Here is a 19,174-nt window from a genome sequence, read left to right as displayed (position 1 = left end):
TAGAGTGAATTTGGCAGGGTACCAAAGCCCATTTGGGTCCTGATCGGGCTGAAAAGATGCAGTGAGTCATGGGGGAGGCCACGTACCAAAGGTGGGACTCACTCTTGATAGACCTTACACAATAGCCTCCCCGCTCTCCTGTCTCCCTTACAGGGATTAGTTTTCAGCTACTTGGGTTTTATGGAGGTTGAGTTTTCTGGAACCTCTTCAGTCTGCTTGACTTTCCAACCAGACGTTTACAGAGGTTGCTGTCCTCCAAGCAAGACACCATTTTCAGACACAGGTGCTGAGCACTGGGCACTCAAGTCATAGTTGTGTACCTGAAAAAGGGATCTGATTTTCAGGGGTCCCAAGGGCCTGTCGTCAGTGTTGGCAGGCAGGCACCTGGGTCAATCGGTGGTGTCTCCAGATGGGTCTGCACTGCCTCTTAGAAATGCTGCTGAGAAATACCCGCCCAGCACCCTTCCACTCAGCACCCAGCAGCACCTGGAAATCAGGCGGGTTAGCTAGACGGGTATGGAGTGAGCCTGTCCTAGGCGTGCTTCTTGGAGCATGCTGGGGGCCACACACACAGGCCTGCATCTCCACAGCACTCCTGGGCTCCCTGTCAAGCCAACATGTCTTTAGTCATCAAAGCCATGCTTGTGCAGTTCTGTTCCTCCCTTCAGATCCTGGGGGATCCACTTCAGAGGCTCCAAAGTGGATCATAAATCCCCTTGGGCTGTCTTGAGGTGTCACGCGATCAGAGTGTCCTCCTGATGATCCATCATGTGAAACACGGGGGAGTCCTGAGACGCATCTGACCCTTTGGTGCGGTAGCTGAGGGCTTTTGCTGGGAACCAGCATCCCCGCCTGAGTGTATTGCTTTACTTGGCACCCAGCCTCAGCAGTAGCCCCCGGGGATGACCCTCGGGACCACATGGGCGGCTGCTGGCAATGCCTCAGCCCTCTCCGTAATTGCATGGAGAGCCTGGGTGCGCCCAAGACTCTGGGCCTGAGGACGGTGGCCCACCATAATGCAATTATGCAGTTGTACTTTGGCTGCGGGATTTTACACCTGCACTTCCCGCCCTCTCTGCTGCCCATCCCAAGGAGACTGAAACTCCCTGCTGCTCCATCTTCCTTCTGAGGACCAGCCAGGGAGCATTACAGGAGATAACTTGGCCCATGGGGAAATCTTTCAGAAGCAGGTGCCCCCAGTGTGCCCTGCCTGGCGGGTGTTACAGAAGGTGGACCCCATCCGCACCCTCCCCAGGTGCAGCAAAACCCTGCTGATGACACCCCCCCAAGAACAAGTCTCATTTGTTCCTTGATCCAGGGCGATCCAAGCCAATACTATGGTTGTACTTACTTTCACTTGAAACTTGATGTTAATTTATATGGCAATGAGGGGGCTGGTCCTGCTCCCAGTGAAACCAATGGCAAAGCTCCCATGGGTTTCAGTGGGGGTGGGACAGGGCCCTGCCGGTGGCACCGTGAAGCCTGGTGAAATGCCACAGTGGCTCTCAGTGCCACGAAGTTTGGACATTCCCCCTTGGCTTTTACTTTCAAGTCAATGACCTCTGCTTGGGAAGAAACATTTCCTTGCTAACATAGCCTGCAAAGATATAGCCTCTGGAGCTAGCAGCTCTCTGGCTCCGGGAGCCTAACCAGTGCACTAAAGGTAGCTATTTAGCACATTATTATCCTGCATTTATATATCTTACATAATATCAACGGTACTATATTCACAGGAGGGAGTATCTCCCAAAGGGAAAACAGAACCATTTCTTCTAAGTTCATAAGAGGAGGGTGTGCTGTAGCACCGGCATTTACACTGACTGGAAAGAGCTTTGGGGGATTTTCAGATTGTGCGGTATATGTATTTATCCCTGTTTTTGGTTTTGATAAATCTATTTATTTGGAGATTCATATCTGTCTGATTAAAGTGTTTTCTCAACCTGCCTGGCCCTTCCTGAGCTATGTTTTTGGGCTGTGATGGGATGTTTCCCCTCCGCGTCTCACAGACCTTGCGCTAGTCTATCACAGGCCCCCGTGCATTTGAGCCTTGCACACTTGGGGATGTGTTTCTCCTCACATCACCTTGGCAGGGTGGAGCGGTGGTGGTGGTCCCATTTTACAAATAAGGCCCTGATGCATAAAAGGGCTAGGGGAAAATTTCTGTCTACCCCCAGATGTCTCATGCATGGCTGCTGGCAAAGCCCTGACTTACCTGACCCTCACCTGTGTAGACACGCTGGTCTCCTGTTCTTTCAAAGGGGACCTAGTAGAGGATCATAGGAATGTAGGGCTGGAAGAGCTCTCACAAGAGCTGTCATCTAGTCCAAACATCTTGTATCATCCCTGATTGTACAAACCATCCCAACCAAGTGTCTGTCCAACCTACTTTTGAAAACTCCCAAGGATGGAGATGCCCCAGCTTCTCCAGGCAGCCTGTTCCAGTGCTTGAGTCCGTCCTCCTAATTTCCAATCTAAATTTCCCCTGCTGCAGCTTGAAGCCACTTCTCCTAGTCCTCTCCCCCACAGCCACAGAAAAAAGTCCATCTCCGTCCCCCCTGTAATTGCCCTTCAGGTATTTGAAGCCAGTTATCAAGTCCCCCCCACCACAGACTAAAGAACCTGAGATCTCTCAGCCTTTCCCCATACATCTCGCCTCCCAGGCCCCTGATCATTGTTGTCTCTCTCTGCTGGGTTTTTTCTAATTTGTCCATGAGTGTGTAGCTTGTGCACCCCTGGAAGAATAGTCTGCTCTCGCTTGTTTTCATGGGCTGCATTTAGACACTTCAGGAGATGGGGCCTTGACTCAGGAGGGGGTGTAGCTCCCCCTTCATCTCAATGGGGAATTTTAGCCTGTGCTAAAAGACCTCCCTCTGCTTGCAATTCGCCTTCCTCCTGCCTGCAAAAGGCAGGTACTTCTGACCGGAGCAGAGACACAGGGGCACAGACGGCAGCATAAAGATCCTCCCCCAACAATAGCCCAGTGGGTAGGACACTTGCGCAGGCATGAGAGATCTGGGTTTGATGCCCCCTAAATTGCAGGGTAGTAATAGGGCCCAATGGAGCATAGGTGTTGACTTTTATTTTTGCTGCACCTAAAATGATGGACAGGTGCTCCGTGCCCCCAGTCCTCTAGGTTGTGGGGAAAGGGGATGGAGGGGGTGGGCGCAGGTGAAGCGTGGGGGTAAGGAGGAGGCACGGGTGATGTGGTGCGAGCACTGCACCCCCTGCCTGTCCAGCAGCAGCAGGGGCCGTGGCAGCGCGGTGCTCCCTCCCATGCTGGCTCGCTGGTCTGGCCCTGTTGCAGCCCTGCACCCCACACCCCACTGTAGGCACAGACATCTCGGGGGGCATGTGCTGCCATGTGGCCTTGGCCCCCCTGCCCCTCTCTGCTGCATCATCTGTGCTCCCCTACCCCCTTGACACATCACTTGTGCCCCCCACCTCCTGACGCATCGCCTGTGCCCCCTTGCCCCCCCAAATGCATCACCCGTGCCCCCCCTACCAGTCGCCCTGATGCATTGCCTGTGCCCCCTCAATCCAACCCCCATAGACTTACCTGGAGGGAGCTGCAGGAGCTGCTCTCCATCGCTGCTTGGCTGTCACGTGCAAATTTGTGCATGCACGCACATGGTGCTGCTGCCTCCGATTGCCCTCCCCACTCCCCCCAGCCCCAAGCAGCCTGCCAGCCGGCAAGGGGAAACCCACTGCTTCTTGCATTTTTGTCCTTTAAAAAAGAAAATCTGCATTTTCCCGCAGCAAACGGAAAACCTGGATCCGTGGTAATAGCTCAGGGCTGCAGTCATCATTCCTTACATCCAGCATGCTCAACGTAACCGAATCCATCTTTTACAATATAAAACAATATAGAAATATTATGTAATTTTCCTCAGGTTTGGGTCCCGAGGGGGGGGGGGGGGGGGCAGCCAGGGCCCTCGGGCCCCTGTGTACTCGGCACCTATACAATGGAGGTGCCTCAATGCAAGTCAGGGTCATCCCAGAGCAAAATGGTTGGTGATCCCTAGTATACCCGTTCCACCCTTCTGCGTCGGGCAGATGAGATGTGTGCTGAGAGGTGTCCCAGAGGAGTGGGATGGCAGGAGAGGTTTACCAGTGGAGATAATCAGCCGGCATCCTCTCTGTACCCATGTCGACCCATGTCTGTATGCATCGTACCCATGTCAGCTTTCTTTGGCTGAAAGAAAAGCCCGAGAAGTTTGTTCCAACCACCCTACCAGACTTCCTGTTTCTCTCTCCAAACACACGTCTTCTTCTTAGGGTTTCTGCATCTTGCAAAAGGTTTCTCCTGGACGACATAGGATTGAAATGAAGACCTCCACTAGAAGTCTTTCCCAACTGTGCAGCCTGAGCCTCTCTTCCAGCCCCGCGAGGGGTGTCAAGCAGACATAAGAAGGAACCTGCTATTTGTCCCACATTTATGCAGTTTTTTCCCCCGGTGACCCTGTAGTGCCAAATCCCCAATTAATATGAGAAGCAAGAGGGTAAGGATTTGTAGTCATACCCTGTATTTTCTAGTATACAACACGCTCCAGAAGACGCACCTTGATTTCGAAAGGCAGAGTGAATGAAGAAAGCTGCATAGAGCAAAGACAGCCTCATCTTCAGCTGAATCCTTCTTCTTTCTCTGCTTAGGCTAATAGGAGCAGATAGCTGACAGCAATGTTGCCTTAAGAAATATTAACTTAATTAATGGAACATCAAGGCCATTAAAAAGGAGAGATGTTCCTCAACACCTCTGGAGGGAAGAACAATGAGCCATTAAGTCAACTGAGTCCCCCTGCTGCTTAATATTGATGCTGCTGCCCTGTGGAGCAGGAATCAAAGCAGAGTGCTTCTATCTCAAGCAAAAAATCATTTCCCTGCTGATCCCCATGCACCCCAATTCTGGCGGGGGTCTAGATTTTGGAGGGGGTGGGGGGAGTGTGTGTTGGATGTGAGAAAACATGATATTTTGCACCTTTCCGTGCACCAACTAGTGCTGGCCGTTTTCAGAGAGACACTCCTGGTTTAGATGAATTTCAGCTCTGACCCAGACTGGTAATTCCTCTTCTTGCCTAAGAAAGAAATGAGCAGTGGACCTATAATATGGGTCTCCCATGTCCTGGGCAGCTACCTTAATTTCTGGGCTAAAAGAAGGCACACCTGTCATTTGACTCTTCAACATTGCCTAGTTGTGCGTTCTGGTTGTCTACGACATTACCCGGTATTGCTGGGCATCTGCAGTGAAGGTGAACCTCAACAGAGCCTAACTGGAGTTAGACACCTCCAGGGCCGCCCTGAATCACTGCTGAACTCTCTCCACATTGGAAGTGTCCATAGCACTGATTGCCGCAGCGTCTATTCATTTAGGTTTAAACAAATCATTAGCAATGGGCATTAATGAGTGTGAATAAAGCAGCAACAAAAAATGGGGCCTTTTCAAGGGAAAGCTGCTCCAGATACTCTTGACCCTGACTGAGCTGCCCCGAAAGGGAGAGGTCGTGCCCTAGCCAAGACAGATGATAGCTAAGCAGCGTTCCAGATGGGGCTGCCCCCCCTGGGCAAGAGAGGCCTGTAGAGGCGATGGAGAAACGTATCTTCGCATGACAGAGCAAACCAGGCTTTATAGATTTATTTTGCCCAGTCAGCTGGATTCAGCATTTCTCAGGCTTTGGCCCCCTCATGTTTTGGGCTGCATCACGAAATGTTGCAGCATTAAATCAGGGAGGACCATCCCAAGGAGAGCGCGGCCACTTTTAATTGCTGTAAAAATACACTGCTGTTTGCTGAATACGCTCTTTTTCGTCTGTTTTTGTGCACATGGTCTCTACACACAAGGCAAGCTGGGCCAGGCAAGGGTTTTTTTATGTACTGGCGAAGATGGTTACCAGCCACATCTGGCCAGTGGTGATGGGCAGGTATTAGCAGGGCTGCATCCAAGTGCTTAAGAGAAACAATTTATGGAGTAGTCGGATTTGCTTTTTTTTCAGTCTGTGAAACAGGACTCACTGCTGGAAGTTGGCACGAGAGGTGCATGAGTGCGAAGGCGAATCCAAGCCAGGAAACTCAAGGTTCTGGCGTGCTGGAAAAACATGCCTGACACGCTTTTAGTACTCCGATGTTTATCCAATTGGAGTGTCTTGTGCACACATGGGTGCTATAAAATACTGCTGCTACTAATAATAAGAACAATAATGATGATAACAACAATAATAATAACAATACTAATTATAACGATAATGTCTTCCTCTCCACCTCCTGGGAGTTTCACAGCTTCCTATTACCTCTTATAGTGCTAGCAGTGTTGCTCACACTGTCCGCTGCTACTCGCGGTGTTGTCCATACATGCTGCATGTGTATTCAAGCTAAATGTGAATTTGTCCTTTTTGTGGCCCCTAAACACCGAAGATTCAGCCTGTTTGTGCTTCTGGGAGATTAGAGAGACCTGCAGAGTTCGTGAAGGTATCTGGCACCTGAACCTAGGAACCGGCATGAGCTGAGCCTGGGTCTGAGCCACCAGGCTGCGATGCCCAACTCAAATGACTCTGTCCTCACTGGTACTGGACTTCTCTGTGTGCCATTTTGACTCCTGGGGCCGCGGCCCAGGGGTCTCTCCAGCTGCAGCAAGGCGAGCCACTCTGCGATCTAATCCTGGGAATTTTATCGAATGTGTCTGTCCTGCTGGACACCTGTGGGGTGTTGTGGGTGGGCCCTGGGGGGAACTATAAACACTCGTGCGATTGAGTTTACACCTGCAGTGCCTGTGTGAAAGCAGAACCTGGATTCCAGCCCGTACCTTTAGCCCCGCACCGGATCAATACGCTGCTGTGCATCAGCCGATGCATCTCAAGCAAAACCAAGGAGGTGATTTCCCCGCTCTACTCGGCATTGGCGAGGCCGCGGCGGGAGTCCCGTGTCCAGTTCTGGGCGCCGCACTTCAAGAAGGATGTGGAGAAGCTTGAGAGAAGAGCCGCTCGTATGGTTAGAGGCCTGAAGAGCAAGCCATACGAGGACAGGCTGATGGACACGGGACTGTTCAGCCTAGAAAAAGAGACGACTTCGGGGGGATTTGATATATATTTGCAAACATATCAGGGGAGAGCATCAGGGATTAGGTGAACAACTATCCAGGGGAAAACTGGGGGCAATAGTCATAAAGTCCTAGAAGAAGGTTTCAGACTGGATATAAGGAAAAACTTCATGGTGCGTGTGGCCAGACTCTGGAATAGGCTCCCAGCAGGGGTGATGCAGGCATCTACCCTGGAGATCTTCAAAAGGAGACTGGGTGCACCCTTGCTGGGGTTCTTTGACCCCCACAGTCTTTCCTGCCCAGAGCAGGGGGGGCTGGACCCGAGGATCTCACGAGGTTGCCTCCAGCCCTAAATGTCTATGAAGCTGTGAAGCCCAAATTAGCTCTGCCCTGGTGACATGCCCTCCATTACACCCGCTGAACTGCGGAGATGTTAAAGCCTGATGCTCCAGATGGCCCTGCTTCGTGCCACAGGCTGTTTCACCCAGCGATTCATGACCTAGGCTCAGGAACTTGTGGGTAAGCCAGAGCCAGTCTTTTGGGAAGACCTCCAAGCTTTGGTACAAGCCAAGCAGGGAGATCATAGATCCTGGTAGCTTGAAGCCTGTTTCTTTGTCTATCTCAAAAAGTGGGGGGCTGTCTCAAGGTCCTCTGGAAAGCACCACCACTTCACTGCCACGCTGGGGTCCCAGGCATGGAGGATTACATGCATTTCTGGTTTTGTAGCATGCCAGAAATGGAGGTCTCATGGGCAGCTATGAAGGATGGTCCCAGGATGGCTTTAGCTTACTGCCACGTTCCTGGGTTTGGAGCCCACGGGCCGTGCTCAAGAACACCTCTTCCCAGCTGCTGCCACTAAGTGGGGACCTCTCTTCACTCCAGGTTACAATAATCAGGCCCACAGGTCTATAGATCATTTTTTCCTCATCAGGGATTTTTTAGCTCTCACTAGCCAGTGGCTGGTTGATGCTCTGTGCCTGGTTGGTTTAAATATAATATGATGATATTTGTGTTGAAAAGCTCACACAAAAGGCCTGTGCATGAGGGTCCAGGCTAGGCAGGTGCAGGGTTACCACAAACCTCTCCTGTGCAGCTGTGGTCCGGGGTACAGAGCACAGACGCAAGTCCTCTTGATAGACTTGGTAAATACTGGATGTGCCGAACAAGCACAAATTCATTACGTCTTCAAATGGCACTCAGCATATCCAAAAATAACAGCATGCTGGTCTCAAAGCCAGGATTTTCAAATATATATTCAATGTTTAAACACACTTTCCATGGCATGGAAATACAATGCCCCTACCGGGTATAGACAGACAAGATTCTTCGGGTGAATCTGATATCTTTTATTAGACCAACTTAAATATTTTAATCTTTTACCCCTATTAGACCAACTTAAATATTTTAATCTTTTACCCCTAACCCTAACATAGTTGATCTATTTTATTTTAAAATAAAAGATACCAGATTCGCCCAAAGAACCACATTGGTTCCTTAGACTAACACAGCTACAACCTACACCCCTCCTATCTGATATAGGACACAGGGCTGGCAGGGATCTCCTGAGTCCTCAAATCCAGCTCTCTGCTATCACAGACAACTGTCTCTTACAATCCCACTGATGAATGTATCAAGATCCAGCTGGCCTTATATCTTGGACAACGCATGGTACTGTCAGATCCAGAGAAAGCTGGAAGGAAGTAGTGAACAGTTTTAGATCAAGATGTCCATGGAGGAAATGCCTTCCTCATCTCCATCAGTCAGTGGTTAGTTTATACCATAGCACAGCGCTAAATTCCTTCTTAACCCCCTCAACCTCCTCCCCCTGCATCGTGTCTGGTACATGGAGTCTCATTATCCATGCAAACGTGGAGTCCTCTAGGAATCCCAATATGCTGTTGCCAGCATTGAGATTTGCAGCTTAATCCTGTGATGTGTGTGCAACCTAACTATGGGTGGTTGAGCCCAATCTATTCGAGTAGGTCGGGGACAAAAGGGTTCGGGCCTTTCCTCCTTCTTCTGTCTCTCTCTCGGTCGACAGAAACACACCGGGGAGGCAGTGAGATAAGAAAATCGCTTTTACTCACTATTTCAGGCAACAATCTCGTACAGTGGTGTCAGGAATCTAGTTCGCCGATTCCTCGGGAGCCCTTGAGCATATGGTATACCAAATCGCGATGGGGCTGTCCAGGTTTTCGCGGACGCAGGACCTCCGGTGAGGGTGATCAGTCCTCTCCGATATTACGCGGGTCCCCCCCATTGTTTTGGCATGCTCCCCTTTTAACCGGGCAGCGTCTGCCCGCCCCCTGCCAATCAGCACGAGCGGGAACGCTGCTGACCGCGCCCATCACTTCCCTCCCCATGCTATGAGCACGGCTTGCTCTCACGTTGGCATTTGGGCATATCTTTCTTATTTTCTTTACCACAATGTGCAAAAAGGAATGGCCTTTATCAGTATAAATTTCATGCCTTTCTGTTTCATTCGGCACCCCTTATCCCTTATGTCATGAGAAAGGCTAAACTAGGAGCCCGGGATCCACTTTCTCTTCCCCCATTCACGGTGTTTCCTTTCATTTATCTCCTCTCGAAGCTAATCAGGCTCAGCCCCTTTGCAGATCCAAGGAGCCTGGGCAGAACGTCCCACAGGAATACAGTGCTGGTGCACGAAGAGATGAGTGACATCTACCACCCTGCAGAGAGGTGCCGTAGATATGCGCCGTATGGGGCGTTACATGCCAATGCAATGCCGCTGGACGTAGGCTTTGGCACATTTCAAGAGCAGCTCGCTCTGTGGTGGGTCAGGGCTTCCAACCCAGCTGTCACCATTGCTGCTGCTGTTACTTTTCCTGGTTGCTACCGTGTATATGAATCCCCCCGTCACTTCAGAAGCTGCCAAATTCATCACCAATACCTGGGCTCTTCGAGCCAGATTAAAAAAAAAAAATCACTGCATGGGCTGGATCCTGCTTGGGGCTCATGGGCTGCCAACTCCTGCTCTATACCATGGAAGATTTTAGGAGTATTCATAGTAGTAATGCTACTAGTGCAATACTAATATTAGTAGAATCACAAATAGGGCTGGCAAGGCACTCAGGAGGTTATCTAATCCAATTCCCTGCTCAAGGCAGGATCAATCCTATCTAAATCACTCCAGATAAATGTTTGCATGACCTGTTCTTAAAAACTTCCAGTGATGGAGATCTGGTCACCTGTCTGGAGAATTTGATCCAAGGGTGAACCACCTTCAGAATTAGGAAGTTCTTCCTAATACCCAGTCTAAATCTCCCTCGTTGCAATTTAAACTGGTTACTTCTGGTCCTGTCCCCCATAGGCACAGAGGCCAGCTGATCACCAAGCTTTGCAGAAAGGCCCTTTTTGTATGTGAAGCTTTGTATCAAATATCCCCAAGACTAGATACTCTCAGTTCTTCCAGTTTTGTCTCATACATCATGTTTTCCAAACCTCTCATTATTTTTGTTGCTCTCTGCTGGATTCTTTCCGACTTGTCCATGTCTTTCTTGAAGTGCGGGGCCAGGACTGGACACAGGACTCCAGCCTCCCCAGTGCCAAAGAGAGCAGACAAATCACTTCCCATGAATTGCACACAACACCCCTTTAAATACACCCTAATGTGCTCTGAGCTGTTTTTGCAGCAAGAGCAAACTGTTGACTTATATTCAGCTTGTGGCCCACTATCCCCCCCAGATCCTTTTCTATTGTACCGTAGCCCAGCCAGTTATTCTCTCTCTTTTTTTGCTGTTGTATTTTGTATTTGATTTTCTCCTCCAGAGCAATACTTTCTACTTGTCCTTGCTGAATTGCATCCTACTTAATGCAGACCATTTTTCTATTTTCTCAAGGGCATCTAATCCTCTGCGGCCCTGTCCAGCAGGGTGTTGTGCACAGGTTAACTAAGGATACACTCCGTTTCTAGCCTCCAAGCTAGAAGATATTGGACAGTGGAAGGTAGGGTTGATTTGCACTTTATAGACTAAAAAACGTAGATACTGAACAGTACCAGACTCAAGATGGACCCCTGAGGAACTGTACTTGAACCCTCCTTCCAGTTTGACATCAAGCCACGGATGACTACTTTTTGAGCATGAAGGTATGCACTCATTTGACAGTAGTTTCATTTAGACCCAGTTTGCATTGCTCATTTATGCAAATGTCCTGTGAAATTGTGTCAGGAGCCTTAGTGAAGTAGATGTATGGCTTAGCACTAATATTTCAGGAGTACTCACAAGTGCTAGGCTTGCCCCAGGGCACCACTGCATTGGGCTCTGCACAAATACTTCACAAGAAGGTGGTCCCTACAGACTCCAGAAGTGACATTTTTCCTGAGCAGATGATGTCTTCTCCTACGGGAGAAGCTTTCTTGATTTCCATGCTTCACTCCATAAAAACCATTTGCCAATGACCCCAAAAGTGCTGGTGACTCCCCAGGTGCCTTCATGCCTCCATCCGCTTGCCCCATTAAAATCCCTTATCACAAGGGTCCCTCTGGAAGGTGCTGCCCGCCTTCCATTGCCTTTAAACCAGAATAAAGTAAACCGTTTTATTTATCCTTTTATTGCCGCTATACCTTGGGATGCCTTCATAAAAAGCACCCCATAAATTTTATATTGAGTGGTAAAACACTCTCTTTGGCTGCTATTCTCATCCTTCTGACACAGGAGCTTGGGCCAATGCGCCTGTATTGCGGAGCACACATTAATCACAGACCCGCGACCGCTCTTGTAAAGAGCTACTCTCCCTCTGGCAGGTTATCTGATGCCTTTGCTCGGGTTGCCCTGACACAGCTGAAAGAAACCAATGGCAGCAATGCTGATGGCTCGATTGCTTGGCATGAGCAGCTCTAAAATGGAAACCCAGGACAAGCCGTTGCCTTGTCGCACCCGTAGACTGATGGGACCAGACGCAAGTCAGCTCTGTTTCTCCCAGCTTATCTCTGATGTACAGCCTGATCTCCCTGGAGTGAGGGTTTTCTTATGTTTAAGGATGGTCAGGACAGACCGCTTTGGGGTATTTTCATTCAGGATCCAAGGCCTGTTTTAGTTTAAGGATGGTCAGGACAGACAGACAGACAGACGGTTCTTGGGTATTTTCATTCAGGATCAGGGGCTGGAGTTATGTGAAAGGGGGTATTTGATTTTCTTAATGAGAATGTACTAAATTAAACTGAAGGCTTTCAACGTGGGCATACTGTCCACGCCATGATGTCTCTAATGTGTGTAGTCATGTATGACTTCTGCAGAAGGTGGGTTAGGGCCTCTTCACAGCTCTGTCCCCTGGTATCAGTACTGCACAGCTGCCCGGGCACATTTCATCAGCTGTCTGCCCACCTCCAACCCCTCTTCCATATTGCTAAAGCAGCCAAAGTCCTAAATTTTGCAGAACAGCCCCGACCTGCAGGACCGTGTTGCTCCAGGACTCCCAGAAACAGGAATGTAAGCCTGGTCTTGGCTTGACATCAGGCACTGCCCTGCTGCATCTGCGGAGAGGAGCCTATTAGCCTGCCCGCGGTGCCACATGATATCAGCTATGCTAACTGGAACTGGAATATAGGTAGCTTCTGGTCCCAGGGGGCTGAGGCATGCCCAGTGCTGGGCTTTCCACCCTGAAGACTGGTCATTAGCAGGGGACACTGAGGCCCCCCTCCATAACTTTCAGTACCCCACTGGAAAAACCATTTATTACAGTACATACTTCCTTGCAGAAGGGGCAGGCCCTGGGGGTTGGGGAACAACCAAGCCTGGAATGAACCCATGACCGAGCTTGTGCTTATCGGCTTATCTCTTTGCACCTTGAAGCACCCTTCAAAGGATCTCATGGCACCCTGGCTGAGGATCACTGCCCTAAAGGGTCCCAAACCAGGGGATTGGGAGCTGGCAAGTCAGGAGCAAAGGGGGCCCAGCTGGAATTGAGGAATGAGGCACAAGGAGCCAGCAGTCAGGAAGCAGGGACACAGGAACTAGGGTATGGGGACCAGGAAGAAGGATTGAGGCCCAAAGGCATCGGTTCGGGTGAGCAGCCTCAGCAGGCAGCCCGATCCGTGCAAGGCCACCTGGCTGTAGTTAGGCCAGGCCCTCTCAGGTAGTCAGGGTCAGCTCATCCTGATGACTGCCCTGCCTTCTGATGGTCATTTCATCTCCTAAGATGCCGTGTAGCACCACAATGCATCCATAAGATCTGGCAATACCGACACCAGAAGCAGTAGCCTGTGCAGACTATTGGGAACAGCCCATGTAGGAAGGTTGGACTGGAGACATGAGTGGGCAGCCTCTCCTCCTAGGAGCAAGGGAAAGGTGTGGAGGCTGTGACCCCCCAACACTCGCTCTCAGCCCTCCCGACGCACAACCCCACGGCTGGTGTTTGCTGACTCCAGGGGAGTTGAGGTAGAAGGGGGGAAAGGAGGGGCCTTTGCTACAGGGTAACTCCAACTTGGATGGGGCTTTTCAAGCTCACAGGCAGAGTCACCCTGAATATCGGCTGCTCCCAGAGACCCTCCATTCCTCCCTTGGGTCAAAGAGTGACTTTAATCCCATTAAATGCCACACAAGCAGTCTGGTGACTCCAGGTCTCTAGCTAGTGACCCAGCAAGTGGGGCCATGTCAGCTGCAGAGCCCGTGTCCTGCATGGCTCCCCTTTTAACACACCTCTGATCTGGGCTAGGAAGACTCCTCTCCCTGCAGAATAAGCCCTTGGGAGCTGGTCCTGAATTGCAATAAAATGCAAACACAAGCACAGGTCCTTCACCTCTCCTCTTCTGTCACAGCCTACCCTGTACCGAAATGACTCGAGGGCAGGGCTGCCTTTTTATAGGGCTTTTATTTCTGGGGACTAGCCCCATGCATTTGGCTCAAAGCAGCAGGTGCAGTTTTTTGGTATCCCTTTTCTATGTGGCTCTTTCTTTTTAGTTGGTGAGGATCCTTGTTCTGGACACATTTTCTACTTGTTGAGGCTAGGACCAGTATATCCTCATTAGGAAGAAGTGGTTTGTTCATTTTGTAATATTATTGGTAGCTGGTATTACAAAGTCCCTGGTCTACCTAGCTTGTAAACTCCTTGCAATAGGGGCTACCTTTTTCGCTCTGTGTTTGCAACGGTCTCCAACACAATTGAGCAGTGGCCTGAGGCAGGGTTCCTAGGGTTGCTACCACTTACAGGGGGTGCAAAATGCGGCCTGGGGGCCAGATGTGGCCCGCCAGGCCATTCTATCCGGCCCGCTGGGCCCCCCAAAATGCAGAAAATTAACATTTATCTGCACCTGGCTGCCTATCATTCGGCCCTTGATGGCTTGCCAAAACTCGGTAAGCGGCCCTCTGCCAAAAATAATTGCCCGCCCCTGAAAACGATGTCCTTCCCAGTCACTGTATCAAACAGCAACTAAATGAGTCTTCAAACTGAGCTTTCTGTTCCCTTTCCCCATCTCCTGCTAATTTGTCGTCAAGCTGTGTTGCTTTATTTTAGAGAAGAACTGTCTTTCCCCCCCTCAATCTTGGCTTGCATGCTTCTTGCGTTCATATTTTAAGGTAAGCTTTCACTTGGAAAACTCATGTTGAATGATGCACTCAGCTCCACATGCTACCTACTGCCTGGTGCTGTAGGTAGGTTGATAGTTTTGCAGAACAACAAGGTGACTGGGCACATGTGTCTGCAGTAATGGCAATTTATCCGTCTATGGGAGTGTTTTGACCCCTAAACATGTTGCACAAGTGGGCAAAGCCTGCTATCCCCCCTTTCTGTTTCCATAGAGCCGAGACCTGAGGTGCAAAGAGTCTCTGATCTATGGAAAAAGAAAGGGGGGATAGCAGGGCTTTGCCCATTTGTGCAAAAGTTAACTTCTTCCTGAAATGCCTTTTGATGATCTGCCCAGGATTTGAACTGTCAGCTGAAGACACCTGGGGGATGCTTACACCATCTCTGACCATGCTAGGGAGCATGGCTGTGCAGGTATGCCTTGCAGGTGTTCTTCCTTTTGGCAGAGCTGAATGCCAAACAGTAGCAGGTTGGTCCGTGCCAGGCATTGCTAGGAGCCTCGGGGGTGTTTGCGGGCCTGTGCACTGCTCACTTGCAGCAGGATCTGAGCTACCTTTCATCAGCAGGTGACAGGTGGGAGAGTGTCGACATAGTGTGTATCCCACGTGGCACGGTCACAGCCAGGTAGTCATGCCCGTAGGCTTTGGTTTTGTTTTTTTTTGTGGTGCTGAGCAGCAAAATTGCCCAGTGCCTCCAATCCAGATGATGTAAAAGCACAGGAGCAGAGGTGTCCTGATGGGAAAGAGCTGGCTGCTCTGTTCTTCCTGCATTCCCGATCATTTCTTGGCCCCAAATTCAAGCCTAGATGGCAATTTTCATCACCCAACAATCAAACAAGTGTTGGGCTTTTGATTCAGGCCTCTCTGTGCTGGATGGTGCAGTGCTGCGTAGACCAGCCTGAGACAGAGACCACTGAGCTCGGTACTCTCTGCCCAACGGGGTGGTGCTCCATGCTAGTACAGGCTGCTGTTGATACCCCAGCTGGGCCTACTAGATCCGCACAGGCGCTCCTCCCTGGTCCTGCATTGTGCAGTGCATGTGAGAGCGAAGCCTGTGAATATAGATAGTTTTTAGACCAGGTCTGCTCCAGGGAGAGTAGTGTGTGGAGAAGAAAGATGTTCTTGTGGTTGCAGTGTTGACCTGGTACTTGGACGTCTTGGCTCCCAGTTCCTGGCTTTGCTCTCTATGCGGCTCTGGATCAGCCACTTCTGTTTGGCTTCCATGTCCTACCTGTAAAATGGGAATAATGGCCCTTCCCTTTGTCATGTGCCATTAGCAGGTAGACTCTTTGAGGCAGAGACACTCAATATCTCCTGTGGTTTCCCTCTGGGACCTAGCACAGTGGTGCCCTGACCTTACTTGGTGCCTAAGGGTATGTCTACACTGCATGCTCAGCATAGCCTAGGGGGATGCGTTGCCCCTGCGGCAATGCACCCAACCTGCAAATGCAGCCAGGATGCTTGCATTTTGAGCATCTCAAGCACATGGATGCTCACATTTTGAGCCCCATTTTGGCTGCAGTCTCCAAGATGGTGTGAGCAGCATTGGGTGGGAGAGGCATTCCCCAGACTGGGACCCCCAGGGGTGTGTTGGAGACATGAGTTAGGGGCACTGCTGATTGAGCTGAGGGAACTTCAGGACTAATAGCATGAGCTGCCAGTGTTTGCTAGCTAGGGCAGGAACAGCTCTGGATCAGCACAGAGGGCAACCTGTAACACAAGCTCACCCGTGGGATACTACACGCAGTATTATTTTTAACCACTGTAAAGCATCGTAATAAATCCAGCACCTCAGAGGAGCCTTAAAGCTGTCACTGTGGTGCATTGCGCTGTCAGTCAAGGCGTCCTGGCAGCAGCAAGGCTAGAACTCTGATCCTCCTGAATAAACACAACCTGCTACTGCTCGCGCAAAGCGGGGAGTCTCGGCTGGCTGTGTGGGGTCCGTCACGCAGCTGTGCAATTATCCTTCCCCCCAGGAGAGGGCAAGCACTAGCCAGCTGACCAGAACGGTCCTGTGAAATTTTGAAGCAAAGTGAAAACTATGCGTCTGACTTGGAGGAAACCGTGTTTTCCGGACGGGGGGATAAATGCATTTGATTGGGGTGGAGGCAAGCGCTCAGTGGGTAGAGTACCGGAAATGTCGGACTGAGAAGAGTCTGTCAGGGTCTCTCCCCATTGAGGAGTGGGCCCTGGCTTTCCAGTGGCTTTAATACAAGGATGGTATTCGTATCTGGCCTTATGCTTCTACCTTTTGGGGATCCTTCTGCAGAAGCATTTGGCACAGTCGAAAACAGACAGGGGCAGATCCAGGGCGGTGCAGTGGTACAGTTGCACCCCGCTTTGATTCCTGTGCCATCCAAAGTTCAAAACAGTGACAGCAGCATTTCTACTCAGGCAGCAGGGCGGGAGTCAATGGTCTTCCTAGTTCATTATCATCTGCCTGGTGCCTTCTAAACTTTTCATTCCACACACGTTAACGACCCACTCCCCTTTTTAATGGCTTGATGATCCACTAATCAAGCTATGCTTCTGCGGTTCTGCTGTCTGTTAGCTGCTCCTGGTAATATAACTCCCACTTCACAGCCCTGGAGACTGGTTTTAACTCCAGCTAAAAACATGAACGCAGGTGTGGAAACATTAAGTCAGGTGAGCCTTAATAATTTTCAGGGAAGCACTGTCAAGTTGTTCAAGAAGGCTGGGTGGTGTCTTATGAAACTGAAAAGATGTATATTTAATCCTAATGACTACAGGACTAATGAAACAACATCTTTTGAGTATTTTGTTCAGTTAGAAGCATAAAGACATAGAAAATGAGGGTGGGAAGGGACCTCAGGAGGTCACATCTAGTCCAACCCCCTGCTCAAAGCAGGACCAGCCCCAACTAGATCATCCCAGTCAAGGCTCTGTCTAGCCAGTTTTTAAAAACCTCCAAGGATGGAGATTTTACACCCTTTTTGAGTAGCCTGTTCCAGTGCTTTACTACCCACCTAGTGAATTTTTTTCCTACTATCTAACCTAAACTTCTCCTGCAGCAACTTGAGCCCATTGCTCCTTGTCCTGTCATCTGCCCCCACTGCAAACAGTCCAGCTCCATCCTCTTTGCAACCCCCTGCAGGGAGTTGAAAGCTATAAATCCCCCTTGGTCTTCTTTTCTGTAGACTAAATAAGGCCAGTTCCCTCAGCCTTTCCTCACCAGTCCTGTCCCCCAGCCCCCAAAACATTTTCATTGCCCTCCGCTGGACTCTCTCCAATGTGTCTACATCCTTTCTGCAGTGGGGGGCCCACAACTGGACACAGTACTCCAGATGTGGCCTCCCCAGTGCTGAACAGAGGGGAAGAATCACTGCCCTTGATCTACTGGCAGTGTTCCTACTAATGCAGCGCAGGATGGCATTATCTTCCTTCACAACAAGGGCACACTGCTGGCTCCTATTCATCTTCTTGTCCCCTGTCACCCCCAGGTCCTTTTCTGCAGAGCCAGTCACCCCCAGCCTGCACTGGTGCATGGGATTCTTCCTCCTAAGTGCAGGACTTTGCACTTGTCCTTGTTGAACCTCATGAGATTTATTTTGGTCCAATCCACCAATTTGTCCAGGTCACTCTGAATCCTAGCCCTGACCTCCAGCATATCTACTACTCCCCACAGCTTGATGTCATCCGTGAACCTGCTGAGGGTGCACTCCATCCCATCTTCCAAGTCATTGATGAAGACATTGAACAAAACCAGCTCCAGGACTGACCCCTGGGGCACTCCACTTGATACCGGCTGCCAACTAAACATCAAACCGTTGATGATTGCTACCATTTGAGCCCGACAATCTTGCCAGTTTTCTATGCATTTTACAATCCCTTCATGCAACCTGTACTTTCTTAGCTTGCTTGTTGTGTTTATATATATAATGTATGATATAACAAATGAATGCACATTCCAAAAAGTTCTATTTGTTTTTGTTTCAATCTTAAAATGAATAATCCAGCGCTAGGTCCCTAGCATATTAGTAGAGCTTCTAGTTTCCTTTTAGTTGGAGAAAAATATGTCATGTCATATGTGATGATTCACTTCACCATCCTTTGTGACACTGGATTTATGACCCAGATACCTTGTTCCAGACGGACCCAAATCAGACCAACCATGACCTCTCCATTTGATAGCAGGTGACTTTCATTGATACACAGTGATAGCAGATAAAAATAATGCAAACGATTCTATATCTTCCAGTTCCAGGGCTGTCAATCAGTAGGTCTGGCCAGTATGCAAAATTCATTCTGAGGTTCTCTCTTGAATGTCAGATGTCAGCAGCTTGGAGGTTGGAGGCCGAGACCCACCCTCTCAGTAGTATGGGTGAGATGGCCTGGTGGTGTGCCCTCTGTCCATGGTGGCTTTGGGTTCCCTTCTTGGGGATCCTTTGCTTCTTTGAAATCCCTCCTTTTGTATCTTTTCCCCTCTGTGATGATTCTTCATCTTTTGGCATCATCGATTGGCTATTATACTGTCTACATTCTGTCCTGTCAGCATATTCTTTTGTTTCACAAACCCATCACATGCACATGTCCTAATTTGGGTTTTACTGGTCTTCTCCTCATTTGGTCTGTTCCCCAGAACTGG

This window comes from Alligator sinensis, unplaced genomic scaffold (genome assembly GCF_000455745.1).
Source record: "Alligator sinensis unplaced genomic scaffold, ASM45574v1 scaffold594_1, whole genome shotgun sequence".
Taxonomy (NCBI): Eukaryota; Metazoa; Chordata; order Crocodylia; family Alligatoridae; genus Alligator; species Alligator sinensis.
The sequence above is the reverse complement of the archived record's forward strand: the minus strand, read 5'-3'. Positions refer to the sequence as shown.